The sequence below is a fragment of the Scatophagus argus genome, chromosome 2 (assembly GCF_020382885.2).
Source record: "Scatophagus argus isolate fScaArg1 chromosome 2, fScaArg1.pri, whole genome shotgun sequence".
Classification (NCBI taxonomy): Eukaryota; Metazoa; Chordata; class Actinopteri; family Scatophagidae; genus Scatophagus; species Scatophagus argus.
The window spans coordinates 7,813,800-7,826,668 of record NC_058494.1 but is presented as its reverse complement, the minus strand read 5'-3'; positions in this window follow the sequence as shown (position 1 = coordinate 7,826,668).

Below are 12,869 nucleotides of genomic sequence, written 5' to 3'. Positions count from 1 at the left end.
TGAACTGTATGTAGTTAAGCATGCACATGTATGCATGTGTGTGCCTCCTTTATACCATTAAAGCTATGACTGAACGCATGATCAAGGTTTCAAATGCTCATATTAATATGTAAATACAGATAAGGTATCCCTCTAAGACAAAGCTCAGGTGTACCATATTTGATTTGAGCAACAACCAAAACACTCCTTGCTGACTATTGTTGGGATCTCTGGCCATGCGCTCTGGAGAACAATAGAGCGGCCTACATGTAACTCATAAAGCCTGAGTTAGAGTGACTAACTGTTAGAGACCCCCCTCATGATGTGCAACTAGTCATAAATTCCTGAGTTTAAACTCAGAACCGGCACGGACATTGGCTGCGTGCCAGCCATCTCCACGGGGGTCCGAGGTGACGTCACTCAGGTAATAAAAGGTCACTGCGACCATCAGCATGCGCTTTTTCCCCGTGCGTGCTGTGACAGTGAGAGCTTCTCCAGGCTCTCCAAATGTCCAAACCGCCAAAAGGGAGCAACAATCAAACGTTTTGATTAACATCATTTTAGATCCCGGGTCACAGTTCTGCAACTCGCAGGCCGAGAAACAGACTGCTGTATTTTTTCTGTAACTTTTCCTTTTTTTTCTTCATTCGACGTGGATCGCTGAACAATCAGCTGATCGCACGTTAACGAGCCGCGCGCCGACTTTGTTAAGGACGAAACAAAGTTTGTTAACTTCTTCACCGGTGATTTTCTCCGCTGCCGCCGAGAGATCAACACTCCGCATCATCAGAATAACGGACCGCCAGCATCCCGCCGAGGACGACGCTGCGAACGTTTAAGCGGATCATTCTTTCAAACTCCGAATGATCGGAGCAACGCAACGTAAGAGGCTTATGTCTGGGCAGAGATAGTGTAACGTAGGGTTGTTCACACATGATTTCTGTAACTTTTAAGTGCTGCATTCATTGATTTTGTTTTCCGGTCGGTCATTTCCGCCGTTTCAGCGAGACCGCGCGTCACCAGTTAAAGGACCAATAGCTGAGCAGATAAGCTCCGGTTTACTGACTCCGCTATTGTGTGGTGACACGCGAGTTTCTAAAGAATTAGAGTGGATTCTTTTATTGGGTTGTGTTTGTTGTATTTTCATTTCTATCTTTCCTCACACTCTTCTTTCTGAACGGTGAGGCGAAAGTCCGAGCACGCGATCACGAACCGTAACCAAGGGGTACGTGGCGCTCAAAGGCTTCCGCCCATCGTTCTCTTCTGTGACCACATAAGCAACATCACGTTGGTTAACACCATCTTGGCTCTGAATAATACGGCCGGCGTATTCTTCGGTAGTCATTTGGAGTTTTGCTGAGTCATCACATGCGTGTGACTAGTTTTGTTTGCTGAGTCATCCTTTATGTGGTTGTTCATCCTGGTGTGCTGACCCCTCCTCATGTGGTTCTCCACCATTTTGGTTGTAGTTTCCCCACTCGCCATTCTGGTTGTAGCTCCTCCCCTCATGTGGCCATCCGCCATCTTAATTGTAGTCAGCCACTAGCTTGTTGTTAGCTGCTATCTTGTTAGCTGCTATCTTGCTAACCGCCATTTTGTTTGTTTTTAGCCTGCAGCTTGTTAGCCACCCTCTGGCTAGCTTGCTAACCGCCATTTTGTTTGTTTTTAGCCACTAGCTTGTTAGCCGCTACCTGGCTAGCTTGTTAGCCTCCATACTGTGTCATCATCTCTCTCTCACACACACCCATACATACACACACACACACACACCTGTATATATGCACACCTGTATATAGATATACTCTTGCTACTGTACCTGTGTTATCTTAGTTAATAGTTAATGGGTGTTGATAAAACTTAGATTATAATAGTGTTTATTACAAAGTGATGCTTATCTATGGATGGTTGTTGCTGTTTAATAAATCCTGTTATAGTTTAACCTGTCGTTGTCTGTGGTTATTGTGTATGTACTTGTAATAACAGCTGAATTCATGACAGCCAGTGCTCGGATTCATCCTTCACAATTTTAAGAGACTGTTTTCCCATTAATTAATTTGGCTATTGGTCCCTGGTAACAGGGTGGTGCCCCGATATTTATGTGTATTAAGCATACACTGATTTTGCTTTAATGATTATTTCCCATAATCATTGACTCTTTGCCAATAACCAAATTGCTCCTACTAAGTCGCACAACACTATAATGTCTTTGAAATGTGCAATGTTCAAGAGTGTCTCAGTATTAGTTTGAAATATTCAAGAAACAAACTAACAATGTCATCAGAAAGTGAAGAAATAACAGTATTACCTGAAATACCTCAATGTATTGTGCTGCAGAAGTCTCTTCTGAAGTTAAGCCATCCTGTCTTACTGAGTAGAGAACTTGCAACTTTTCACAAGCTCTTTCATCTTTTTTAGTTTAGAAAGGGAATATTCTTGTTTTCCTTATTAAACAGAAAAATACAACTGTTCTTGGAATAAGAGGTATTTAATAGACTTTTTTCTCTTTTTTCTTGTGTCTAACTCATTTTAAAATAAATCCCAGGAAAAATAAATCCCCAATTCACCAAGTAAGATGTGAAAATATCATGACCCTACATTGACAGATGACTCTCACTCTTCTTCACCCTGTCCCCATTGGCATGTCAACCCTGGACTCAGAGTCCTGGTCTGAGGTGATGTAAATGACCCCTGTACTGCATCCCTTGTCATCAAAGTGTCTTCCACTGATCTTGAAGGCTGTGTTCACACCCCAACCCCCACCCCACCCATCCAGTTGGGTGTCCAGCTGTGTTCACACTCCCCTGGTCCCCTCTCACCAGAAAAGGGCCACTGGCTACACAGCTAAATGAGCAACCGAGCTAAAAGAAGCTAGAACCAAAGACAGACACAGCAAAGAGTATAGTGAATAGTAATTGGTGGCATTCTGTTGATAAGCTTTCCTTTATTTCATTGGTGGTCAACTTAAACATTGCACCTTTATAAGATAGAACAACCACTTAAGTTGGGCTGATCATTTAGAATTCTTATTCATTACCATCTGTGCTTGTTTTCCTGTGTCCAAACACTGGTAATACCTTATTTGAAAAATGTATGATGATCACCTTTCACCAGCTTTGTAGTCTTGCTTTGGTTACATTAAGTCAAAGCTGCAGTGTTTTATTGTTGCTTCATAATGCATTGAGTGTTATTAGTCATCACACCATGTCACACTGTGTTTAATGTCAATCAACTGACGCCCACAGGAATAGACAGAAGTTTCTACCAAGAAGGAATCCCTTGAAACCATGTTGCTCAACAAACTTTATTTTCATGCGTGTCTCACTTGGGGCATTGGGGTTTTCAAGACAGCTGCCTAACAGCTTGGTGCCATACTGTGAGCAACTGTGATCAGAGCACCATGATGCAGGCTTACACCAGTCAAGTTTTCATATGACAGGAGTGGCATGGGGATTGGTGTTGCCTTGATGTGATCAAGTTTTAGATTTGTCCAAAATACATTATGTACTCTGTGGTTGTGATGAATGTGTTTAGCAAAATCCAGTAGTTGTTGAGATACTTGAATAAAAAATAAAAACAAAAAATGTCAAACTCACAGAAGCATTAAATGAAATGTCATCAAAGCTGGCAGGACATCTGGTAACCATGGATATCTGTACAACATATTGTGCTGATTTATCCAGTAGATATTGAGATATTTCACAGGATAAGTAAAAGCAGGTGAAAATGACCTTAAAATACATCATCTGAATGTCTGCAAATTTTTATGGCAAATTAACTCCACAGTTGTTGAAATATTTCAGTTTGTACCATAGTGTTGAACCAAATGATTGACATTGCAATCCCAAGAGCCATGCCACTAGCTTTGCTACGCCTTCTAGTTTGCCATTGCATTACTTTGATGCCCCTGCAGACTGTGATATGTCTGCATTTGTGTAACACTGAAATCACAGCATAAGAGACCAGATCAGGAAAACTGAAGCTCCTGAAGGGAAGAATAAAGCAATAGCAGTGAAATGTCAAAACAATTCCAGTGATACACAGCAGTTTTTTCAGTGACTGAATGCTGAACTTTTAAAAATAGCACCTTGTCCCTTGTCAACGGCATGAACACACATGTGGAGCCAATCAGGTCACTGTGATTTCAGTGCAGCTTGTTTAAGGGCAGGGGTCATGACAGTTTGGCTCTGCTTGGAAGCATGACCAAATTAGTGCGGGTCAGCGCATAACCCTCTGCTGTGAGAATCCAAATCCAAATACAGATGAGAGTTGTACAGCATGACACAGCATGAAATTTACATTTTCAAAGAATGTGAAGTGCGAATAAATGTAACAAAAGTATGTGATGCAAAATAACTGGGGAGAGGTGATCTTGGTGAAGACAACACTAAATGAACACTTGTATTCAGCTTAAAATCATTATACTGGAGTCAGACATTAGGGCAGTAGGATGAAGAAAGGCATTAGAGAAGACATATTGGCACATTTTCATAACATTTATCTGCACTACAACCACCACTGTTCAACAGAGGGAAGGAAGCTCAGTGCTGCACAAAGGAAGAATGACAGGAGAGTCTACAGTTAGAACAGGAGTTGCACCATGGGTATGACATGACCGACTGTATATATACAGTATATAAGAGGTTGAAAGGGCAAGTTAAGGGGAAAGAGAGGAAGAGACAAAGCAAGCAAAAAGCCTTACTCAGACAGCGATAACACACTCTACTGGGGGAGTTTGTGTGTGAGGATGGAGCATCTGCTCCTACCCACTGGGCCTCCCAGCTAGCGCAAGCAAACACTCACACTCTCCCTCTCTCTTTCTCTCTCTGTCACACATGCACACACACACACACACACACACACACACAGAGAACCAAACTGCAGCTGAATCTAATGAGGCCCAGGCCTGCTGGGCAGCAGGACGGCTGTTCCAGCCTGTCTCTGGCTCTCTGATTCTTGTCCCAAAGCTCCTCACACGTCATCCACTGTTTCACACCATCCGCGCTGTTTTACATTCAGTTTACATGTTTTCCTTCCAGCGCCGTCTCTTCAGAAGAGCCTCACATTAACAGACTTGACTAGACTGGACTAGAATAAAACAGAGCTGACTAAAACAGAATACAAAAGAAGAAAACCATTAACTGCTTTCTTACTTCATCCATTTTTTTTCTTATTACAGGACATCTTGGAGTAAATGCACTTACACCCTAACTATTTACCACAGAAAAAACAATTGAAGTTTGAAATTTAGCTCTGGCTAATGAAGTAATATTTCTAAATGGATGTCATTGAAAGGCGCGTAATAAGATGAGACATGAGAAGATTTTAGAATAATTAATTGGGTTTTTTTTCTTAAGATAAAAAAGATATTCTCCATTTGAATTACAATATTTAAGCTGTTTTCAGGTAACTGGACTTGAAAACGTTCATTTGATTTTGCCTTGTCCTGCATGTTCAAAAAATGCAGACAGCACTAGATGACATGCAACAAGCTTAATGCAGACACCCAAACAACTTAAAATTCGTAGACCTTACACATGAAATGTCCTTAAAAGTGGTTTGCTCTTTATATCACATCCCATGAGATCACGTTGCAGCAAAGCAGTTAGGGACAGTATGGACAGTAAGGACTCTGTTCAACTGCAGTACGGGGAAAACAAATGCTTTTTCTCCTTTTTCCATGCGATGTGTTGCAATGTTTGCCTCACAAGGTCCCACCAAATTTATCTCATCCACATTCAGTCTCTCTGAGTCTCTCCTTCATGTCCACTTTTAATTCACTTCAAATCTCCTTCCTTCTCTGTCTCAGACTCTCTCCATCAACAGGAGGGATAAGCCTGAACAAATCTGCCTAAAGCCTTTACAGCTGACAGTCTCATAGGAACGATACCTATTCCCTCTCATTTCAAACAGCACTAATGGCATATTGACGTGCATGCAGATTAACAGATTATAGTGTTTGTGTGTGTTTGTGTGTGTATGCTGGGTGGGGAACGCACAGTCATATCAATGCAGGTTTTAACCCAACTTTTATCATTTCATACAACCAGCATGAGATGATTCCTGAATGGGAACTTTCATAAAACCTTCTGATTCATTGTGAAGTAACTCAGCTTTGATAGTTCATCATAGTTCTGTGAAAACATTTCACAGAAATTAAACTGTAATTTAAGTATTTCTTATTTCATTGACATATTTATTCATTTAAAATGTTATCTATCAAATGCACGGCTGTCTAACTCTTTCTCACTCACCATATTTGCTCTTTCCTTGCTTTGTCAGACAGCATGCTGCTTTTGCAGATGGTTGTTGGGGCTCTGCTATTTTTAAAGTGATAATAAAACCACCAAAAAAACGGAGACTTGGAATGTCAGTGTGGTAAAGAACAGAAGGGGACAAAGTCATCAAAAATATCCCCAAGGAGTCATCTCATCCTTTATTTCAAGGCCCGTAGCTAAACTAATAGAGTGAAATGATCTTAGATGGCCCTCTATTTCTCAAGTTCATCTGCCGTGTGTATGTATTTGTGTGCGTGCGTGCATGCGTGCATGTGTGTGTGTGTGTGTGTGTGTGTGTGTGTGTGCATGTACATGAGTGAACCCTTGTGCCTGATCGTTGTGAGAAGAGGCGCTAAAATGGAACCCCATTGGTTTTAGCATTTTGTCCATAGATTCCCTTTCTGCAGGAGATTAAATTTTGCTCACCTCACACACACCATGGAAATCTTAGCAAGCTGTGTTCTGCCATCTTATTGTGTTACTTACCAATCATATGCTGAATTCCTTATTTCCAAATGCTTAGTGATCATTTAAACCAGTTTAAGCAAACCGTTGTTCAATTTTTTCCAAAAGATAGTAAAAGAGAAGAGGGTCATCAGTTAGATGTGTGTGGAAAGCCCTAGATATCTAACTTGCATTCTGTGTATGTGTGTGTGTGTGTGTGTTGCAGGGTTGGATGGCTTATTTCTGGCGTCATTACTTTCGTAGAGGCTTCTTCCATTAACTTTATCTTTGACAGAGATAGATTGAGAGTCATAATGTCCAATGTCAGAAATTCACATTCGCTAAGGTGATGTGTTTTTGCTAATATCTGAGAGAAGCAATATCGACAAGCTATTAAACAGCAAAGCAATCGATCAAACCTTCATCAGAGAATACAAGTTTGACGTTGTACCAGCTGTCGTGCATTCATAGTAGCCTGTGCCTCCCAGCAATGCAGTGAATTCAGATCCACTTCCTTCAGTAGTTGAGTCCAGCTGAGGCTGCCTCTGCCTGATCTGTCCTGGTTAGCTTCTTGGACAAATATTAACATATTACATGAGGCAGTTTGCTCGCACCCAGCTATCATTAGCAACAGTAAGATAATCCATCTCTGGCAGTGCTGTATATTTTGCCCAGAGTAATTGTTCTCTGATCCGCTGTCACACAGAGACATACAGTATCTCTTTGGATTAATTAAGTTAACACTTGACAGAAACAAAACAAAATAAAGTCAAAAGATGCAGCAGTTGAAAGGTGTACTGGAGGTCACGGAGTTGAGGCAGTATCATGTGGGCGTAAGGGTCTGGTCTCTTGTTCTCACCCGTCTCAATGAGTCAGTCCTGAGTCTCTCTGAGCTTAGCTTCTACCTCTGCCCTGCTCCACGGCTGTCACAGCCTATCAGCACCGTGGTAATGCTAACATCTCACTTCACCTGACTCTGCTCACCCACTCAGGAGGCAGAAAAAACGACAGCAGAAACACTGCCCCAAGATAAACATGAGAAAATATATATAAATATAATATAAGATTTGCTGAAATAAAATAGGATTTAAAAAGATAAGACAATACTAATTGTAAATTAAGAGAATTAATTTTTATACACATTGTCCGGCATGCTTCAAGGAAATCTATAAAGGTTCACTCAGTTTGTGAGGAAAGAACTTCTCCATCTCCAAAAAGCAGGTACAGATTTTGCAGGTACATATTTTGCAGGTACATTGCTTTGAAAGACAAAATTTAATTAACTTTTCTTCTCCAACAAAATCTCACTGATGGCAGACAGTATGAGCACATCACAAAAAAACGTGCCTTGGAGAATTGAAAAAAGAAGCAGTATTCACATCATTTCCACCACTAAACTGCACCTTTCAGGCTCTCCTCCACTTGCAGAAAGCAGGCAGTGCCAGTGGCTGATTGCATAATTAGCTGCTGCGTTTAGTAAATCAGATGCTAATTACATACAGATTGCGACTGCAGATAGAATGAATGCTTTCTGACACGGAGTCTTTGCACATCCATCAGTCAACTCATCTGTCCATCAGTCAGCATGATCAAGTCACCAAAGCCCATAACATGAGTTAGTGTACTGCCTCATTGCATCACTATGCTTTATTGGTTGGACAGTGTTATTGAACATCAGACAGTATAGTTGTATTAGTTATTTTTCCTGCAGCAACTGGGAGCAGAACTTTTAACTGCAGCTGTAGAAATGCGGATATTTTTCAGCACTACAACTGCAGAATGCTTTGCATGGTGGAATAGAATACTGCAGGTAAATTGCAAAGATCAAATATAAAATGTGTGATAAAAAAACCAAACATGCACTAAAAATTTACTAAAACTTTTTCGAACCCAATAATTATCATCTGTCAAAATTTAGTCACAATCTCCCCCTCTGTTCCTGAATTATGGTTAAATTTTGTCAGAATCAGTGCATGAATTTTTAAGTTATGACTAAAAATGAGGTCACAGTGACTTTTGACCTTGGAACACAAAAATCTAATCAGTTCATCCTTGGGTCCAACTGGGTATTGTGCTACATTTGAAGAAATTCCCTGAAGGTGTTCCTGAGATACCACATTCACAAGAATGGAACACATTTAGTCCCAGTAATCATGCAGTCATTGCATTATATCTAAACTGCACACAGCAACATGATGAATGTGAATGCTGTAAGTGGTCATGACTCTGGTTATACTTAATTTATATGGTACACAGATTTTTCCTTGTACAAAGTGCTATAATATAACCAGAAATATGTGTTGTTACAGTTCTTCCTACTTTGAAAAATGTGATGCTTTCTCCAAAGCTGAAGCACTCTTTCGTTTCATTTATATGATATTTTTAAAGATTATTACTTCAAATATGAATTAGAATCATTTTCTGACTTTCCATGAGACTTGCTTGGCTGTCTTACCACGTGATTGCAGTACTGGCCACTCAAAGCACGTTCATCTCACTGGTGGTCAAATATGTGTTTTAATGGCACCAGCACTGCACAACAGGCTACATTAATGTCCCTTTCTTGCAGGACTCACACAGTGAAGTGTGCACAGTTTGTTTAATAAGTCCTCCATTCCGGTCAAGATATGGGAAGAGTGGTAATGAGAGATCTGTTATCTCTGTTGGCCATTAGCCTTAGTATGCAAAGTCATTAGAGGATGTAATTAACTCCTATTGTACTGGAGAAGGGTCATTATCTAACGAGTTTAAGATACATGTAGCATCGACGTGATTTCCCTGCTTATAATGGTGACCTACATGGGGTGAGAAGTTAAACACGCATCGTTTACCTCAAGACTGTGCTGATGCTACAGTTACAACAAAGGGCTTGACTGTGATGACAGAGAAGCTATGTTTTCATGATCATGAATGCAAATGAAGCACATTGTTTCCCCACCTCATATGGAAGTGCAGCATTGTGAAGATATTTCTCACTTTAAAAAAACATAAAAAAAAACATAAAATTGTGCTGAGAAAAAAATGTAGTTTTGTGAGTCAGAGATGTGCAAAACAATAAAATGCATGTCAAGATCTCATGCATGAGTCATATCAGTGTAGCTTTTAAAGATACTCCTCACACAAAGAACCAACAGTCATAGTGCAAGGAGAATAACCTCAGTGACTACATTTTTCCTTGCTGTTCGTGTACTGGCCTGACTGACACGTTTTACATTTTACACCAGGAGGCTCACTGGAATGCCTCCCATTTACATAAATAAGCAATATTCTTTCATATAAGGGAAATCTGAGACTTTGCTGTGTTACAGTAGATCACATTTGTTTGTTTCCATTGTATCTAGAAACTAAATCATTGATAGCCCCAATGAAATCCTTCTGTTGTGAGAATGTAATAAAACCCTGAACATCCTGCCAGATGAGTGTTTGTACAACAAGCCACTCCTTGTCAAACAGCTCCCCGAAGCCACATCGAGCAAGAGACCTAGTCACAAAGCAGGTCGGTCTGCTGTCACAAACTGCATTTCCCAAGGTGCTTTTTGGGTGATTTATGCCCAAACTCTCACATTCCTCAGTGATTGCAAAACTGAAGAAGCGTCAAATAGATGTGTTTGTGTGTATCTAATTTTTTATGTTTTTGCATGAGAATGATGTGTGATAAAATGATAAATGGATTTCTGTGATTATTCATCTGGTGACATACAGTAAACTATCTATCTTCTTATCTTTACTTGTTTAGGCCGACAGAGTCAGGATTGCCCTTTTCATTTCAAGTTTCTTCCAATTTTTGTACATTTATTGCAACTTAGGTCAGCTTGTTATAGTTTTGGGCATCATTTATATCTCCGGCAACAGCACTGCACTCCCCAAGTTAATTGTTGAGATCTCTGAACATGACAACATTATGAAAAGAAGCAAGCAAGAAACATGAGCAGTAAATTGTACAGATGTTATATGATCTCCAGGTTAGCCAAACCTGTCTGACAGATGAATCATCACGACATCACCACAAGCAACTCATTTCACTTTTTCATTTGATATTCTTATTTAAAAAAAAGACTGAGGTGTTTCTTCGTGGCTTGGAAAAGTTCTGCGGCGTATAAATTATTGCCACAAAATTTAACACGAGGTGTATTTTCATGTAAAATGCTGTTTGTAAATAATAAGTAAGTACAGTGACAGAAACATATGTAGCCCTGCTCCCAAACTTACAATTAACTTTGTAAGTTGTCTGCAGGTTCAGCTTTGACCAGCTGTGCTTTCCATAGTTTTGTCCACAGTTTTCAACAAGGGCATATTTATATACATTTAACTTTTGGCTTTGTCTCCAAATGAATGAAGTGTATAAGATAATCTGGCTAAAATTATGCCTGGCTGGCTGAGTGCTCATTTTGTTATGACTGGACTTCATTGTCGTGTTGTTGCCGTGTTAACCAGCTCTCAGTAATTACTTCGGAGAGTACAGTGTTATCATGACTGAAATGATGGACAAAACTACAAACATAAGACCCAAGCTATAATTATCATTTAATGTAGTGTTCAGCTCCTCTGTAATGAAATTATGGATTTATTTTGACCTTTTTCAGATGGCATTTTGGTGATTCTTTTTGAAATTGGACAGTTTGAGTGGCACTGCATCACCTGGAGGCTTTACTCTTGTGTCTGATAAACACTCATCAGCAATACAACCAGACATGACTGAGCCCTAATTCAGCTGAGATCTCTTGTCAGAGAAGACCAGGTCACTTGATTTTCATACTGGCACCACTACTGATTTTGATTTTTTGATATGATTTTGCTATTTGGAGCTTTCCTTCTCAAAAATGTTAAGTCTGTGAACCTTCAGGACTTCTGTGCTCAGACTGTACAATTACCTGTACCCATGGCAGAGGTTTGTATTGATTTGTTAGATTTGACCTTTTAAACCTGTAAAAAGTCAATCCACCTAGGGGCGTGTCTGTACGCACATGCATTTACACATTCTTGTGGCGTGTGTGTGTGTGTGTTTGTTTACTTTGCAGCAAACAGTATTTATTCCCATTTTTGATATGTTATTTCAGTCAGTAACATATGATGCCATGATACATTTATAATAAGACATTTTTGGTCATAAATCCTTGGCTGCACGTGTGTTGATGGCTCCCATAAAAATTCTCATCTTCTACAGACTGACAGTAAATTCCTGCAGACTAACAGCACCCAAGTCAAAGTGCCATCATATCTGACGTGAGCTGTACCCTTTTGCATGTACATATGTGTGCTGCCATAGTTCGTCTTGTGTTGATAGGTTTTCCCGGTTGATCGACCGGTCATGTGACTGGATTACATGTATGAGCTCCATGCTGATAGATTATTGAGACCATACAGTTTGAGGTTACCGCCAGCTCTGGTTCTTACTGGTGTCTTGTCGCTCTAACAGTCGACAGATTTGGTGTGGTGTTTATAGATTTACCCTTGCTTCAGCCGGGTATGCAGATGGGGAGGATTGACCCACCGTGACCTTGGAAGAGTGCCCTGGCAGAGGACGACAGCGACCTCAGGATGCGCTGGACATGCTGCAATGCAGTAGAGCAGATCAGCGGCGCTGCATGCTCTCAACACCCCCCACCCCCCACCCTCTCCAACCACACACTCATACATGCTTACAGTATTGTACACAAATATCACAAAATAGCAAAATGTGCCCAGATGCACACAAATCAATATAAACACACACTTTCTTTGTCTTCCTGAATAAGCAGGCAAGGAAGTGTGTATCTTAAACAACCTGCTGCTGTCTGGCTGGCTGAAAAGCATGCACCACCCACATGACTCTGCATATTGAACAGCATGTAAACACACACATGCTGACAAGCATTTACCTTCATACCCCTTCATGATTGCTCACGTGTACAGAGTGAACTTGTCTGTAGATGTGCACACACAGTCTCTCGCTCTCTCTCTCTCTCTCTCTCTCTCACACACACACACACACACACACACACACACACACACATGGATTATAGCAATGAGGAGATAGCATGTAAGTATACATGGAAAACAATTCCTGACAATATATCATGTATGCACAGCCATTAGAATAAATGGTTGAACCATACATGGGGATATTTATATTGTGTGGGATATTTCTATTATTATATTTATACAGAAATATATATTAACAATTATACACAC